At 46.6% G+C, this 18,909-nt stretch overlaps 1 protein-coding gene and 1 long non-coding RNA gene across 4 annotated transcripts in view; both read right to left on the bottom strand.

Annotated features, from left to right (window-relative positions):
- PHF2 (PHD finger protein 2) overlaps positions 1-18,909 on the bottom strand; it is a 104,520-nt gene that overhangs the window by 62,655 nt on the left and 22,956 nt on the right. The gene's annotated exons all lie outside the window — the stretch shown is intronic.
- On the bottom strand, positions 1,513-18,199 carry LOC115893930. Its single transcript, XR_004053962.1, has 2 exons — positions 18,089-18,199; positions 1,513-1,740 (listed from the first exon to the last, which is right to left on the bottom strand). It is a non-coding gene; the product is annotated as an uncharacterized LOC115893930 (long non-coding RNA).

Here is an 18,909-nt window from a genome sequence, read left to right as displayed (position 1 = left end):
CCAGGTGCTGCTCTGGCTGCCTAAGATCCTCAGGCAAGGGCAGCCCCAGAGGGGAAGCGGCTCTTCTGAGCTCTTCCCACAGGAATCCTTGTTCTGCAGACAGTGGCTTTCTCACGGGTGACATGGAATTCTGACCCCAAGCATGCCAGTGGTTGCTAGCCCTGCTCATGGAGCTGTGGCCCTGCTGCAGGCTATAGGGTGCAGCCTCCCATGAGGCCTTGAGTCGGCTAGGGGTTGCCTTCAGGGGAGCTGGAGGGTCCAGCACAGAAGCACAGCCAGGGATGGACACCTAGCCCTAGCCCTGGCCCCTGGCTCAGACACCCTCCAACCATGCCACCCTCCAGACCATGCCAAGCCTGGAATGATCTCCTGGACAGCACAACTGGATTGCATTCCTGGTTTCTTCTATTGTTGTTCAGAACATTTATTTAATGTAAACCATACTTTTTGAACCTAATTTTGACATTTAAAAAAAAAGTGGCTGGGTGCAGTGGCTCACACCTGTAATCCCAACACTTTGGGAGGCCGAGGTGGGCAGATCACCTGAGGTCAGGAGTTCAAGACTAGCCTGGCCAACATGGAGAAACCCCGTCTCTACTAAAAACCCAAAATCAGCCGGGTGTGGTGGCACATGCCTGTAATCCCAGCTACTTGGGAGGCTGCGGCAGGAGAATCATTTGAACCCAGGAGGCAGAGGTTGCGGTGAGCCAAGATTGAGCCATTGTACTCCAACTCCAGCCTGGGCAACAGAGCGAAACTCTGTTTCAGAAAAAAAAAAAATACATATATACATATATATATATATATATATATACACACACATATACACATACACATATATAGGAGAAACATCAAATAAAAAAAGGAAGTGGCCTCTTTCACTCCCAGAGGTGAGGCAAACAGGCAGGGACTTCGCCTTACTTTGCGGCCCTCTGCAGCATCTGGCACAGGGTTCAAGGCACTCTGTCAGAGCTCAGTTGGTGTCAGGCACACATTCAAGTTAGAAATGTCCCTCTGGCAAGGCTTATCTTTTAATAATACAAATCCACAACGCAGGTGGGACCGCAGGGCAGGCACTCTTACCCTTCTAGTCAGGGGACTAACTTAGGAAGGAGTTTCCTGAACCCCATCTGTATGTATCAAAAGCTTTAAAAAGATTTGTACCCTTCAGGCCAGAATTCCACATTGACAAATCTATTTTAAGGCAGAATGCACAGATGCACACAAAGACTCATGTTAATGTAGTCCCTCCCATGGTTATCTAAAACAGCAAAAACTAGGAACAGCACACATCCCCAGTAAGGGTCAGGTAACCAGGGCATGATGCGCTCGTATGATGGGAGTATTACACAGCCATTAAACAATGGGTTGTATAAGTTTTTTAGTTTAGAAGTTTAGAGTTAGGCAGACACTAAAAACTACAGCCCTTTTCCCTGGTGCTAGGCAATGGCCACGTTCTTTCTTTCCTTACACTTTTCTGAGGTTTTCTAAATCACAGAAAATGAGCATGTATTCCTTTTATAACTAGCAACAAAAGTCCCGCTTTATTTTTAAAACCAGAATGGCCCCTGACAGCTCCCTTCCCAGCTCATCTCTTCCTGGCTTTCCTGTGTCCTGGTCCCCTGCAGAGAAGGCTTCCTAAGCCATCCACCCTGGAAAGAAGCTGAGGACCCCTGTCTCCAGACCAGTGGGCAGATGGATTACTGCTGTTTGGAGTCCCCCAGGTGTCTCACAAGGAACCTGTGGGGAGGAGGGAAAAGATCAGTGTCAAGGGGCTAACAGGATGGCAAGAGCAGGGCTCCCAGCGCAGCACATGGGGCACCACCTGCAGCCTGTGACACCCAGTGCACGAAGAAACCCTGGGCAATGACTGCCACCAACAACTGTATGACCACAAGAGGTAATCAACATCAGTGAGTCTCAGACTCCTTCTCTGCAGAGAGTGGATCATCATATCCAGTAGAAGGTCAATGACAGAAATACTGGAGGGATTGTATGTACCATGCCTACCATGGTGCCTGTAAAGATAGTTTACTGTTTGTCATAGTTATCATCACTATCACCATCGTCATCACCATCACTGTCACCATCATTACTATCACCATCATTACCATCACCATAACTGCTATCATCTATCACCATCACCATCATCATTATCACTATCACCATCAACATCACCAACACCATCATCACCATCACCATTACTATCACCATCACCATCATCACTATCATCACCATCACCAGTCATCACCATCACTATCATCACCATCACCATTACTATCACCGTCACCATCATCACTATCACCATCATCACCATCGCCATCATCACCATCACCATTAATTACTATCACCATCACCATCATCACTATCACCATCATCACCATCACCATCACCATCACCATTACTATCACCATCACCATCATCACTATCATCACCATCACCAGTCATCACCATCATCACTATCATCACCATCACCAATCATCACCATCACCATTACTATCACCATCACCATCATCACTATCACCATCATCACCATCACCATTAATTACTATCACCATCACCATCATCACTATCACCATCATCACCATCGCCATCATCACCATCACCATTACTATCACCATCATCACCACCATCACCATCATCACTGCCATCACTATCATCACCATCTTTATTACCATCACCATCACTACCATCATTGCCATCACTGTCACCATCATTGCCATCATCACTATCACCATCATCATTATCACTATCACAATCATCATCACCACCACCATCATCACTATCACCATCATCATTATCATTATCACCATCACCACTATCACCATCACCATCATCATCACCTTTGCCATCATCACCATTACTATCACCATCATTACCACCATCATCACCATCATCATTGCCATCACCATCACCACCATCATTATCACCACCACTATCACCACCATCACTGTCACCATCACCACCATCATCATTACCATCACCATCGCTATCATTACCATCATCATCCTCACCACCACAATCATCACTTTTTTTCTGCTGGGCTGATGGACCATGACCCTAGCTTTCATTTCTGGCAGGGAGTAGCTGAGAAAGTGCAAAACTCCATGGACAGAAAACACAGAATCTCCATGGAAAGAATGTTAACATCTCTTCTCTCTTTCCAAGTGTGCCATGTCCACTCCTCCAGGCCTGTGAGCTGAACAGACCCCAGCTCAGCCCCTTCCTGTCTTTAAAGAAAGGATGGAGCAGCTAGGCAGCCTCTGTCCAGCTGGGCTGTGCCCACACTTCACCCAAAGTTTCTTCTTCCCAAGCCATGATGCCTTCATTTGCACTTCTCTGTGCTTCTCTTCAGCAGGAGAGGGCAGCCAGAGGGAACAAAAGCGAGCTGGGAACAGAAGCCACAGGGGAAACAGAAGTCACGGGGGTATAGAAGCCAACAGGGAAAAAAAGCCGGGTCAGTAGGCAGGAGGGGAGTCTCACCACCCTCCATGTCTGCCCCAGGGACACTGCTCCAGGAATCTGGAACATGCCCTGCTGCTGGATGAGGAAGTGAGGTCCACCCTGTGCTGCTTAAAGAGCCTGTGCTGCTTTAACTTCTCAATATGTCACAATCCACAAAACAAGTGAGTGACGACCCTGTAAGCCAAAGTCACTCACTCTAGAGGGAGGTGGCCATGGTCTGAGGTAGAGGGCAAGTCCTGACACCTTGTGCCTCTCCCGTCGGCAGCCTCGGAGCAGGTAACTCAGTGCCTTCCTTCATCCAGAGAAGGGACAATGCACCACCGACTCCACAGGCACTTGTGAGGATTAAACAGCAAGAAAAGGACGTGTAGAGGCAGCAGCACCAGGTCCACCCAGCAGCCAGGAGGAGAGGCGCCAGCCCAGGAGCTGACAACCCACAGAGACTTCTGGTCTGAAAATGTGGGCCAGGTGTGGTGGCTCATGCCTGTAATCTCAGTGCTCTGAGATGCTGAGGTAGTATCCTTGATACTTGAGCCTAGGAGTTTGAAACCAGTCTGGGCAACACGACAAGACCCTGACTCTACAAAAAATTAAAAAATTAGCCAGCCAAGGTAGCACATGCCTGTAAATCCCAGCTACTCAGGAGGCTGAGGCAGGAGGATCGAGGAGATCCTCGCTTGAGCCCAGGAGTTTGAGGCTGCAGTGAGCTATGACTGCTCTACTGCACTACAGTGTGGGAGACAGGGTGAGACCCTGTTTCAAAAAAAAAAAAAATCAGAACCCCAATCCCCACTGGGACCTACTGAGTCAGAACCTGGTTCTAAAGACAAGCCAGGTCAGGGCACCACTATAGCAGAGTCTGTTTTAGGGCCCTTGGCCAACCCTGAGTGCCCCATCACTAATTACCCAGGGTTCTCTGTGACCCATCGGGACTCGAACTTCTGTTACGGGGACCACGGAATCCCATCTAGAGGAGCAGCCCAAATGCATGGCTCAGGTCCCAGAGCTGTCTTCCTGCAGGCATCTTTGCATGCGGCCACGGAGTCTGTGCCGAGGTGCTGCCTTTGACCCGCTTCTCTGGGAATTCACTTCTTAACTACATTTCTAGAATATATTTGCTCAAAGAAAATCCCAAACATGACCAATGGGAATCACATACGGAGCAGAGCCACCTGAACCATGGAGGCAAGACACTCACCCTGCACAAGCCCTGATTACTCAGCTCTCAGGCAAAGTGCTTTGCCAGGAATATCTCAATAGCCCCAGACAGCTAAAGCTCTGTGACCAGGAAGCCTAGAGGCCTGGCACCGGCTGTGCTCGCTTATAGAGGAAGTGGGGAAGCCCTGGAGTTCCCATTGGCACCATCTGTGAGCACACAAGAGCATGTCAGGGCTGGCTACAGCATGGGCCTCACACAACTGGCCCTTCTCACAACCCCACAGAGACACTGGTGGGTGGGGGACACCCCTCCCAGAGCCCTGCAAGAGTCTGCTGCAGCCAACCTTGTGGATGCAAAAATCAAAACAATTCAGGACAATACCACAGCTGCCTATTATTCTAAAAAACATCAAGACTCAAAATAAAAGCTTGCTGGCAAATGAGTCATATGTACCTAAGGGAAACCTCCATCTACTTCTGAAATGCATGTGAAGGATGTAGTACACAATACGAAAACTCATTTTCCAAATCACAAAATGAAAACGTATCTGCCTGACTAGTGATTTAAATTGTGACTTTAAGTAAACAGTTTATATAAAAGGCTACACAAACTGCTTTTTGCCATATGCAAAGCTGTGCAACGTCACTTGTAGTAATAAATGGAACCTGCAACTGCAGTAAGATTTCTCACCTATCAGGCTGGCAAAGGTCAAAGGCCTAGGGTGCCTCACATGCTCCTGCTGCCACAGACCAACAAGCATTCTCCCATATTCTTGGCAAAAACACCCATTAGTAAAAACTTCTTGGGTAGGAGCTGTTGGTATTTCAGACACAGACACCCGTTGCCCGTCCTCTCCCCATAGATACGTGGATCATGTGTATTCACTGCAGCAGCAATAGATTAGAGCCAAGCTGAGTGTCCATTCTTGGGAGACTGAGAGGAATATTCTGGAGTGCCAAGAAGTACAAATCCTGTATTTGCTGATCTGGAACAATTTCCAGGATGTATATTGTTCAGCAAAGAGCACAAGTTGCAGAAGAGTATACAGACACACCTTTTTAGTTTGTGGAAGATCGAAGGAAATGCATAAATATGCCCGTCTGTAATCAGAATGTTCAGGAAAGACACACAGCCCCTTGATTGCAGTGGCCATCTCTGGAGAGGTCACACTTTGGTGGCTGTGCTCAGCAGGAAGGGAGGGCAGGCTTCTCACTGGAGACAAAGTTTTGACTACTCAATATTTTCCTCTATATATATATTGCTACCCTCAAGAATTTTAAAGAATATTTTTAATCCTGGTGAGACACAGTGGCTCATACCTATAATCCCAGCACTTTGGGAAGCCAAGGCGGGAAGATGGCTTGAGTCCAAGAGTTCAGGACCAGCCTGGGCAACACTGCAAGACCTCATCTCTACAAAAAAAAAAGAAAAGAGCCAGGCATAGTAGCATACGCCTATAGTCCTACCTACTCTGGAGGCTGAGGTGGGAGGGTCACTTGAGCCTAGGAGTTAGAAGCTACAGTGAGCTATGACCACACCACTGCACTCCATCCTGGGTGACAGAGCAAGACCCTGTATTAAAAAATAAAAGGAATATTTTTAATCCCAACAAACTGCTTTGATTCAAATCAGAGCTATTTTAATTTAAAATTTTACAACTGACTTTTAAAAGGTTTTTTTTTTTGTTGTTTTTTTTTTTTTTTTTTGAGACAGAGTTTTGCTCTTGTTGTCCAGGCTGGAGTGCAATGGTGTGATCTCGGCTCAATGCAACCTCCACCTCCTGGGTTCAAGCAATTCTTCTGCCTCAGTCCTGAGTAGCTGGGATTACAGGCACACACCACCACACCTGTCTAATTTTATATTTTTAGTAGACATGGGGTTTCACCATGTTGGCCAGGCTGGTCACAAACTCCCGACCTCAGGTGATCCACCCACCTCAGCCTCCCAAAGTGCTGGGATTACAGGTATGAGCCACCACGCCTGGCCAAGAATACTCTTCTGACTCTCAAAAATAAATCTGTATAGAATGCAAGTCAAAAAAAGGGATGATATGCACAGAACTTCCAGAGACAGTTGCCAGAAGCAGGCAAGAACTTGAGGCTGTCACAGTATCCGAAAGAAGACTGAACAGAAGCCCATCCTGCCCAATCTTCTGATCTGTGAAACAAGGACAGGAAAGTCAGGAGTGGAGACTGAGTTTGCCACAGCACTTTCAATCCTTCAACAATCACTGCCTGGCACTGCTGCAGGAGGCCCAATGCACAGGGAGAAGTCTTCTCTAAGACCATCCCAGGGAAACGTACACACTAAAACAAAAGAAGCCCCAGAAGTCACATTTCTCCAAATAGGAAGCAGGGAGGCAAGTGTATACAGATACTCCAGGTGACCTCCTCTGGATGGTAGTGTATAAGGGAACAGTCTTTTTGTTTTCCAATTTTTTTTACTACAAAAACATTATAAAGTATAATAAAAGCAAACAAAATGAAACAAAACAAAACAAAAACCCACACAGTCTGAAAAGACAAAGCAAACATGAGAACTAGACCCAGAGATGGCACTGACGTTGCAATGACCCCAATGACCCAAAGACGAATTTATTAATATGCTAAAGCCTCTAATAAAGAAGATAGACAGCCTGCAAGAATAGATAGGCGAAAGCTGAGAGGTTGAGACACTAAGAAAGAAACAAAAGGAACCGCTAGACATCAAAAACACTGTAATAGAACTGAAGAATGCCTTTGATGGGCACATCAACAGACTGGACACAGCCAAGGAAAGAATCAGAGAGCTTGAAGATATGCCAATAGAAACTTCCCAAACTGAAGCATAAAGACAAAAAGGAACAACAATGTCAAAACAATATTCAAGAACTATGGGTTCATTACAAAAGGTATAACAACATGTAATAGGAATAACAGAAGGAGAAGAAAAAGAGAAAGGAATAGAGGATATATCTGAAATAATAACAGCTGAGGATTTTCCAAAATTAATAACAGGAAGCAAACCACAGATCCAGAAAGTTCAAAAGATACCAAGCAGGATATAAACCTCCCCGCCAAAAAAATCTACACCTAGGCATATCACATTCAAACCACAAAAGAAAATCAAACACAAAAAGAACATCTTGGAAAAAGTCAGGGAGGTCAGGCGTGGTGGCTCACACCTGTAATTTCAGCACTTTGGGGGCCAAGGCAGGCAGATCACGAGGTCAGGAGTTCAAGACCAACCTTGCCAACATGGTGAAACCCCGTCTCTACTAAAAACACAAAAATTAGTTGGCCATGGTGGCACATGTGTGTAATCCCAGCTACTTGGGAGGCTGAGGCAGGAGAATTGCCTGAACCCAGGAGGTTGCAGTGAGCTAAGATTATGCCACTGCACTCTAGACTGGGTGACAGAGCACGACTCCATCTCGAAAAAAAAAAGAAAAAAGAAAAAAGAAAAATGTCAGAGAATGGGCTAAAAACACCTTACCTACAGAGAAGCAAGGACGGAATTGCGCTTGGACTTCTCCTCAGAAATCATGCAAGCAAGAAGACTGTGGAGTAAAACATTCAAAGTGCTGAAAGAAAAAAAAAAAAAAAAAACCCAACCCACCAACCTAGAATTCTGTATCCAGCAAAATTATCCTTCAAAAGTGAAGGAGAAAGTCTTTATCAGACAAACAACAATTCAGAAAATTTGTCACCAGTAAATCTGCCTTGCAAGAAATGTTAAAAGAACTTCAGAGAGAAGGAAAATGATATAGGTCAGAAACTAGAATCTGTAGAAAGACAGGGAGAGTATTAGGGAAGTAACAAGTGAGGATAAAATAAAAACTTTTTTCTTATTCTTGATCTAGCAGACAAATTTGTTCACCATAATAATAGCAACAATGTACTTCATGACTAGAGTTTATGAGTAAGTGAGTAACAATAATATTCTAAGGCATGGGAGGGAACAATTAGGAATACTGCTTCTTGCTATATCCATAGAGTGCTAATTATTTGAAAGAAGACTTGGATTAGTCATAAACGTATATTGCGTATTTTAAAACAACCACTAAAAAAAGGTGTTTAAAAAAGCATTATTGATACGCTGAGAGGAGAAAAAAAATGGAATCATATAAAATGCTCAAAGCCAGAGAAGGCATACAAAAGACGACAAGAAAAAACAAAACAAGTCACAGGAGCAATAAACAGAAAATAGTAACAAATATGGTACATATTAATCCAACGACACAAATAACCACTTTAAATATCGATGGTCCTAAATATAACAACTGAAAAGCAGACACTTTTAGAGTGGATTAAAAGTATAAAAATAAAAATAAAAATAAAACAAGGTCCAACTATGTTGTCCAACAGAAACCAACTTAAAATATAAAGACACAGACAGACTAAAAGTAAAAGGATGAAACAACACTATGCCCACAAATTCAATAACCTAGACGAAACAGACAAATTCCTCAAAAGATATACTTTGTCAAAACTCACACAAGAAGAAACAGAAATCTGACTAGGTCTATAACTATGAAAGAAATTGAATAAATAATTAATAACCTTCCAAAACATAAAGCACCACGCTCAGATAGAACCCACTGGTGAATTCCACCAACATTAAAGGGATAAATTATATCAACTTTCTACAGTCTGTTTCAGATAGAAGCAGAGGGAATACGTCCTTACTCATTCTGTCAGGCCAGCATTACCCTAATACCAAAACCAAACATATCACAAGAAAAAAAAAAAAAAAAAAAAAAGAGGCCGGGCGCGGTGGCTCAAGCCTGTAATCCCAGCACTTTGGGAGGCCGAGACGGGTGGATTGCGAGGTCAGCAGATCGAGACCAACCTAGCTAACACGCCGAAACCCCGTCTCTACTAAAAATACAAAAAACTAGCCGGGCGAGTTGGCGGGTGCCTGTAGTCCCAGCTACTCAGGAGGCTGAGGTAGGAGAATGGCGTAAACCCGGGAGGCGGAGCTTGCAGTGAGCTGAGATCCGGCCACTGCATTCCAGCCTGGGCGACAGAGCGAGACTCCGTCTCAAAAAAAAAAAAAAAAAAAAAAAAAAAAAAAACACTACCAATCAATATTTCTCATGCAAAAATTTCCCCCCAAACCAACAATGTATAAAAATTATTATTATTATTATTAGACAGTGTCTCAATCTATTGCCCAGGCTAGAGTACAGTGGTGCAATCATAGCCCACTGCAGCCTCAAACTCCTGGGCTCAAGCAATCCTCTAACCTCAGCCTCCTGAGTAACTAGGATTACTGGATTACTCGAAGAAGCTTTCCCACTGAGATCAGGAAAAAGGCAACAATGTCCCTCTCACTACTGTTTTCCAACACTGTCCTGGAAGTTCTAGCTAATACAATAAGACAAGACCAAAAAAGAACTCCTGGACTAATAATCCATCTTCCTTCCTTTCCTTCCTTCCTTTCCTTTCCCTCTCTCCTCTCTCCTCCTCTCTCCTCTCTTTTCTCTCTCTCTCATCTCTTTCCCTCTCTCTCCATTACATGCTGCTATGGTCTGATTAATAAGGAATTACATAGCAAGGATGCAGGAATACAAGATTGATATACAAAAGTCAATTGCTTATTTATCAGAAATGAACACTTGGAATTTGAAATTAAAAACATGGTATCATTTACACTGAAAATAAAATAATTAGATATAAATATAACAAAATATGTAGCTCAAAGAATTAAATAAGTGGAGAGATATTCCATGTTCATGGATAGACAGACTAAGTATTGTCAAGATGCCACTTTTTCCCAATTTGATCTATACATTTAGCACAATACTAATCAATATCCCAGGCCAGCCACAGTGGCTCACACCTGTAATCCTAGCACTTTGAGAGGCCGAGGTGGGCAGATCACTTGAGTGCAGGAGTTCAAGACCAGCCTGGGGAACATGGTGAAACCCTCTCCCTACCAAAAAACACAAAAATTAGCCAGGCATGTTGGTGCATGGCCTGTAGTCCCAGCTACTTGGGAGGCTGAGGTGGGAGGATCGCTTGAGCCCAGGAGGTCGAGGTTGCAGTGAGCTAAGATCGCACCACTGCACTCCAGCCTGGGTAACAGAGCGACACCCTGTCTCAAAACAAACAAACAAAAAACAACAACAACAAACCCAGCAAGTTATTTTGTGGATATTGACAAATTGATTCTGAAGTTTACATGGAGAAGCAAAGGACCCATAATAGCCAACACAATAGTGATGGAGAAAAACAAAGTCAGAGGACTGACACTCCATAACTTGGAGGCCTCCCATAAAGCTACAGTAATCAAGACAGTGTGGTGCTGGTAAAAGAATGGACTTGAATGGAACAGATTAATGGGACAGAATACAGAGCCAGAAACAGGCCCACACAAATAGAGTCAACCAATCTTAGAAAAAGGAACAAAAGCAATACAATGGAGACAAGATAGTCTGATTAACAAATGGTGCTCTAATAATTAGACATCCAAATGCAATAAAAAAAGAAAACGAATCAACAAAGATCTTACTCATTTCACAAAAAACAACTTTAAATCATAAATCTAAATGTAAAATGCAAAATCATGAATCTCCTAGAAGATAACAGGAGAAAATCTAGATGGCCTTCGGTTTGGTAATAAACTTTTAGATGCAATACCAAACACACGATCCATGAAAGAAAAAATTGTTAAGTTGGACTTCATTAAAATTAAAAACTTCTGCTGTGCAAAAGACACTGTTAAGAAAGTAAAAAAGACAAGCCACAGACTGGGAGAAAATATTTTCAAAATATGTTCTGTTAAAGGACTGTTATCCAAAGTCTGCAAAGAACTCAATAATAAGAAAATAAACAACCCAGTAAAAAATTGGGCCAGATAACTAAACAAACACTTCACTAAGGTAGATATACAGATAGCAAATAAGTACATGAAAAGATGTCCCATATTATATTTCATCAGGGAAATGCAAATTAAAACAACAATGAGCCTATGAAGGCCAAAATCCAGAACACAGACGACACCAAATGCTGACAAAGATGTGAAGCAACAGGAACTCTCATTGCTGGTGGGGATGGAAAATGGTACGGCCACTATGGAAGACAGTTTGGTGGTTTCTTATAAAACTAAACAGGCTGGGCATGGGTCGTGCCCAGCCTGTAATCCTAGCACTTTGGGAAGCTGAGGCAGGTGGATTGCTTGAGCTCAGGAGTTCAAGACCAGCCTAGGCAACATGGCAAAACCCCATCTCTACAAAAAATACAAAAATTAGCTGAGCATGGTGGCAGAGTCCCAGCTACTTAGGAGGCTGAAGTGGGAGGTTGGCTTGCGCCCAGGAGGTGGATCACTCCACTGCACTCCAGCCTAGGCGACAGAGCCAGACCCTGTGGCAAAAAATAAAATAAAATAAAGTAAACATACTCTCACCAAATGATCCAGCAATCATCATACTCCTTGGTATCTACCCAATGGAGCTGAAAACGTGTTTACACAGAAAAACTTGCACATGGATGTTTATAGCAGCTTTATTCATAATTGCCAAAATTTGGAAGCAACCAAGATGCCCTTCAGTAGATGAATGGATAAACTGTGGTACATCCAGACAATGAAATATTATTCAGTGCTAACAAGAACTATCAGGTCATGAAAAAAGCATGAAGAGTCTTAAATGTATATTACTAACTGAAAGAAGCCCATGTGAAAAGCCTATATACTGTGTGATTTCTACTACACGACATTCTGCAAAAGGCAAAGCTATGGAGACAGTAAAAAGATCAGTGGTTTTCAGAGGTTTGGGGGTACTGGGAGGGATGGATAGGCAGAGCACAGAGGACTTTAGATGAAACTGTTCCGAATTACATTGCAATGATGGATACATTTTAATGGTGTCTATTACATTGTAATGGTTTGACTTTACAGTCAAAACCCACAGAAGGCCAGTCGCAGTGGCTCATGCCTGTAATTCCAGCACTTCGGGAGACTGAAGTGGGAGGACAGCTTGAGTCCAGCCATTAGAGGTTTCAGTGAGCTCTAATCACACCACTGCACTCCAGCCAGAGCAGCAGAGCAAGACCCTGTTTCAAAAAATACATAAAATAAAAACGTACAACACAAAGAGTAAATCCTAGTGTAAACTACAGACTTTGTTAATGAATATGTATCAATACTGGCTCATCAATCATAATATACTACATTAATGCAAGATGTTATGAATGTGGAAGTGGGGGAGGAGTTATGTGGGAACTCTCGATCTTTTCACTCTGTCTTACTGCAAATCTAAACTTGTTCTAAAAGACTTAAGTCTATTAAAAACAAATCACGTAGAAAAAGTTCTGTATGCATGTCTATATGCTTCCTAAAGGAAAGATCCTGGGGAAACTCGGGGCCATCAGTGGTCATGGGTGGGAATGCTAAGACGTAAAGGGGAGGACTACCCAGATGGGAAAATCTCATAAAGGAAATGCTAAAGAAAGGCTCAGAAATCAAGGATTCTATCTCAGGTATTATTTAAAATAAGAATGAGCATGCAAATGGATAAGCACTAGAATGTAAGAAATTCTGGCCAGCCTCAGCGGCTCACGCCTGTAATCCCAGCACTTTGGGAGGCCGAGGCAGACAGATCATGAGGTCAGGAGATCAAGACCATCCTCGTTAACACAATGAAACCCCATCTCTAGGCCGGGCGCGGTGGCTCAAGCCTGTAATCCCAGCACTTCGGGAGGCCGAGACGGGCGGATCACGAGGTCAGGAGATCGAGACCATCGACCATCCTGGCTAACATGATGAAACCCCGTCTCTACTAAAAAATACAAAAAATTAGCCAGGCGAGGTGGCGGGTGCCTGTAGTCCCAGCTACTCAGGAGGCTGAGGCAGGAGAATGGCGGAAACCCGGGAGGCGGAGCTTGCAGTGAGCTGAGATCCGGCCACTGCAATCCAGCCTGGGTGACAGAGCAAGACTCCGTCTCAAAAAAAAAAAAAAAAGAAACCCCATCTCTACTAAAATTACAAAAAAATTAGCCAGGCATGGTGGCAGGCGCCTGTAGTCCCAGCTACTTGGGAGGCTGAGGCAGGAGAATAGTGTGAACCCAGGAGGCGGAGCTTGCAGCAAGCCAAGATAACGCTACTATACTCCAGCCTAGGTAACAGAGCGAGACTCAGTCTCAAAAAATGAAAAATAAAAAAAGAAATTCTGTTTATTGGGTAAGGAGATCATGAACCACGCTGCTATGGAATCTTAGAATCCTCTATGACTATAAAGAAGTCTCGCTCAATTTAACAGCAAGGCCTCCTGCCCCTGCCAGAGCCCATTCCTCCTCCAGGGCTCCTCGGCACCCAGGAGTGGAGAGCCAACTCACTCACTCGGTCCCCGGCCCCTGCACTATGCCACCCCTGCCCAGACCTCAGCCCCACAGGCCTCTGCCCTATCACACATCAACCTGTCTTTCCCACCTTGGAGGTGTGTCCCCATCTTGGAATCCCCTCTGTGCCTCCCTGCGCTCCCCCGTCTGTTTCCAGAGTTAGAAGCTGGGATTCTGCCCAACTCAGCAGAGATGCTCACTTTGACAGTCCAGGAGAGGCCAGTGGGCACACACTGCCCTCTCCTGACTCCAGCCATAGGTTGCTGGGGCCAGAACCAGGTGTCAGGCTGAGTGATCTGGAGGTGGCGAAGCAAAGCCAGCCCCAAGGCCTCAGACTGAAGGTGAGCATTTAAGGAAAATACACTGTATCAGAGCACACAGAACCCTATGGGGATGCCATGGGAGAGAGGAATGCCTCTGGGAGGAGGCGATGCTGGGGCTGGTCCTGACAGGTGAATGAGGCTTCCCCAGGCAGGTAGGTGTGCAGGTGAGGGGCACCACCAGGCAAAGAAAGGTGAATGTACACCTTGAGGTGGCCCTGGCAGTGATGTAGGGTAGCACCCAGCATGTCCTGACAGCAGGTTGAGGTCAGATCCCCCTTGAATCTGCAGATGATAGGGGTGTCCCAGGCTCCATGAGGTCTGCATTGTGGGTGAATGTTCCACAACTGGACTTAAGCAGGAAGAGGCTAGAGGCAGAGATCAGCAGCTGTGGGTCCCGAGGCGAGGGCTGGCCCAGAGGGGAACGGTGACCCCAGCAGTGTGCCCTATGGGAATCCAGAGCCAGCATTACTTTGGGAAGCCCGTGAGCTTCTCAAAAATAACCACAACAACACAGACCATGTCTACTGCTTGTCAAAGCCCTACACTCTGTCGCCAGAAATGTCAGCCTTCCCTGCCGTAGACACCCACAGCTGAGTCGGGGTCGGGAAGGCAGTGTGCAGCCACTGGCCTCTCCTGGGCCGTCAGAGTGCCCCTGACCCTGGGGGCTTTTCTCCGACCGGGATCACGAAAGCAAGTGTCTCGGTTGGCCTTTGTTCCTCCTGTCCACAAAGCCTACTGATGCAGAGCCCAGCCCTCAGCACCAACACGGAGTCCACAAGATTCATGGCACGAACGTGATCATCCAGCCCAGCCACCTCTGAAGCCCCGGGGCCCTGAGAGGAAAGGGGAGACCTGGGCATCCACTCCATTTCTCAGTCCCCACCTCCATGCCCCTCCACCCCCACCCCAGTCCAAGCAACTCAGCAGTTCCCTTGCTTCACAGCAGTCACCTCTGCCCTGCTGTATCCTGAGACCCCTGGATAGGGCTCCCAGCCTCGGCTCTGGGAGAGCTAGAAGGTTCCATTCTTCATGCTGGCGTCACCAGACTGTCCTGAGGCTAGACCACACCTAAGTGACCCTTTGAGGGGCAACATCACAACAAATGAGTCATAAAACTCGACTACAATCCTTTGACCAAATAACCTTACTCCTGGGAATCTGCCCCCAAGAGTGAGCCCAGAGAATCTAAAAAGATGCTTCTGTCATTTCCCATGCACCCAGGGCTCCAGGTGGCAGAGACGTCATCCCAGCTAGGACCCAGGCACAACCATGAGCTTGCTGGGAAAAAAATATTCAAAACAGGGAACTGCACATTCACACATGCTAGAAAAAAATAATCAAAGTTGATAAACAAGAACCTCTAGAAGGCTGCGCATGATGGCTCACGCCTGTAATCCCAGCACTTTGGGAGGCCAAGGTAGGTGGATTGCTGGAGCTCAGGAGTTCGAGACCAGACTGGGCAACACAGTAAAACCCCGTCTCTACTAAAATACAAAAAATTAGCCAGGCGTGGCAGCGTGCGCCTGTAATCCCAGCTTCTCAGGAGGCTGAGACAGGAGAATCACTTGAACTCGGGAAGCGGAGGTTGCAGCGAGCTGAGATCGTGCCATTGCACTCCAGCCTGGACAACAGAGCAAGACTCCATCTCAAATTAAAAAAAAAATAAACAAAAGAATCTCTAGGAATGAAAAATGACTTTAAAATGTAAAACTCAACAAACAATTAAAACAACAAATTACATACTTTGGCTCGATAGTTCTACCACCTTCAGAAAACTGGTGAACTGGAAGAGAGATCTGAAAAAATAACCCAGGCTGTGATACAGAGAAGCAGGTGGAGGACGGGAAAGCCCAGTTAGGAGCCACCGGGATGGAATAAGATGGACAGGTGAAAAAGAGCTCCAGAGGGGAGGACAGATGGCCGTGTGATGGTGTGGAATTGATAAAAGGCTGGCCACCCCCACCCCACCTTACCACCCCTGTGCCCCCATCCTTGGGCGTGAGCTCCCCATGAGACAACCTGCACACTCACCGGGCTCCCTTCCGTTTCCACAAGCCACAGGCCTCCTCCCATTGCTTGCTACCCTCATCAGGGACCCTGGCTGCTCTGCCCCCGGAGTTCCAGGAAACTAATGAGCCACTGATTCCTCCAGGACAGGGGTGCCTGAGCACAGCCCTCAGCACCAACAAGGAATCCACGAGATTCATAGGGGCTCCGCACACATCTTCCCAAGACCTTGCTGAGGCCCTCCCTGCACACTGAGCCGTCCCCTGGTCTTCCCTGGGACGATGGAGACACCCTTGCAGCAGTGGGCCAGCCTGGGAGTGCCAACCATCCTGCCTACCACACACTGAGCCCTCCCAAAATGCCAACCCAAAACGTTCGCTTAAGTCCACCACTGGCTAATTCCTCCTCTTTTATTTATCAAATAAAGACACTGAAGGAAAAAAAGACGAGGCCCTCTTACGTGTGGTTTCCACCTGTCACAGCCTATCTGCAAACTCAGCACTACTGCAGCGTCTGATATTCCTTCCCTCTCAAGCCCGAACCAACCTTAACTATTTTACAAAGTTATGCTACTTACTATGTCCCTTTCTCACACAATTGCCACTGGGGGCCCTCAAGAGGCTCCCACCCTGGGCTGGGGTCCCTGGCTGTATATGTGCAGACAACCAAACCTGGGTGGGCCCCGGCCAGTCTGCATGGTTTCAGTAGACGGTAATGCAAAGCTCTGTACACTCTTGAACACAAATAGCCAGGGGAAGTAAGGATAATTTGCCTTTTTTTTCTCCTAGGGGATGTAAGTACTCACAGGACAAAGTCATTTGTGCTAATTAATAAAAACTGCAGAAGGAAACCCTTACACCCAATAGCACATTGGAAGGCTATTCAGTTATCGCAGGAGAATTCTGTCACTCTCTGAAGTCACCCTTGACATTTATAAATCCAGCAATACAAACTTAAAGTTAACTGTTCCTTGACTGTGGTGGACAAACAGCTGCATTAGGAGGCTCAGATCATCTACAGCAACCCCACACTGAACACACCAGATCTGGTCCAGTCTTGGAAGCTAAGCAGGATCAGGCCTGGTTAGGCTTTGAATGGGAGGCTGGCCTCCCCACAGCTCAGCAGAGCAGCAGTTCGGGGCAGGGTCTGGGTGCTGCTGCTTAGGCCGAGCTCCCCTCCCCCAGTGCCAGTTGCTTCCTGCCGCAGCACAGAGCTTGTGTCACCACTTACCCAGCCCTCACACATGCCAGGGCCACCACCCCACAACCCGCGAGATGGCTGTGTCATCTGCATTTTACAGGTGAGCAGGAAGAGGTTGACAGAGGTGAAGGGCTCACTCTGGTCACACCTGAGGTGGTGGAACAGATCTGAATTGCAAAGCTGTCCCACACTGCAAGACCATCCTATGTTGGGCCTTTCCCCTCAGAGCAGTGTGGCTAAGGTAATGTGGGTCCCCACAGGTAAGGACAGGCATCGGACAGGGAGATCGCAAAGACGCAGCTCTGGACACCGCCTGTCCTGCCCTCCAGGAGCTGCCTCTTCCCCTCGGAAGAAATGTGAGGTGCCTACCACTTAGGACCAGAGCCTCCAGCAGACTGTCAGGGTGACACACACACACACACACACACACACACCCCATGCACCACCATACCACATGCCACACACACATGCATATATGCTACAGACACACACTACACAGACCGCACACACCACATACATTCACACACATTACACACATACACACACACAGACCACAAAGACACAAACATCACACACACACACCACCCACAAGCACAGCAGGTACCTCCTCTCACTTGCCCACGCAGGCTGCATGGAGCTGGGGGCCAGGGGAATCCCCAGGGCTGTTCCTGGGCAGCATGAGGGCCATGGACGTCCTATCTTTCTTGGCCTCAACGTCTTCATTGATAAAGACAAAGGGTTTGCACCTGGGTGGCCAGACTCGGCAAACAAAAAAGCAGGACACCCAGTCAGACGAGTTTCAGATCAACGGAACTGGGAGCGTGGCTGGGCATCATGTATACACCTGGCCCCACCAGTACCTCTAAATCCCTTTTGTGCTCCAGATCCCCCTTGCTGCAAGCAGCTCCCATGTGAAATGAGGCACTGGACCACATCACATCAGCCTTTGTGGGGGCATGTTATGGTTTAGTGAAGTCCAGGAAAGGTGAAATTCACAGGTAACCATCGAATGTCTCGGCTGAGAGGCCAGTCCCCCATGAGCTGCTTCACCGGCATTGGCTCCTGGTTTTGAAACACTGGCATTCGGGCAGCGAGTGTGGCATGCTCTTTGGCTCGTTTTCTAAAATCACTGTTTCCAACCTCCACGCACTCCATCTCCTCGTACCACCTCTGCCACTGGCATTTGGAATTTGTCAGGAACCCCCTGCCTGGATCCCAGTGGAGTCCCACTTCTTGGGCTTGCTGGAGCAACAGGAGCTGGCCTCTGGGAAATGAGAGAGGAGAGGGCAGCCCACAACATGGTGGCGGGGCAACCTCCCAGTGGGCACAGCCACTCTCCAGCCAGACCAGTGCCACCTAATCCCTGCTCATCATTGCCCCCTGAAGATGACAACAGCAAAAACAAACACAGCAGCAGCCCAAGGTCCAGCAGGCC

This window comes from Rhinopithecus roxellana, chromosome 16 (genome assembly GCF_007565055.1).
Source record: "Rhinopithecus roxellana isolate Shanxi Qingling chromosome 16, ASM756505v1, whole genome shotgun sequence".
In the NCBI taxonomy this organism is placed as follows: Eukaryota; Metazoa; Chordata; class Mammalia; order Primates; family Cercopithecidae; genus Rhinopithecus; species Rhinopithecus roxellana.
This window is presented reverse-complemented; position numbering and strand designations above follow the sequence as displayed.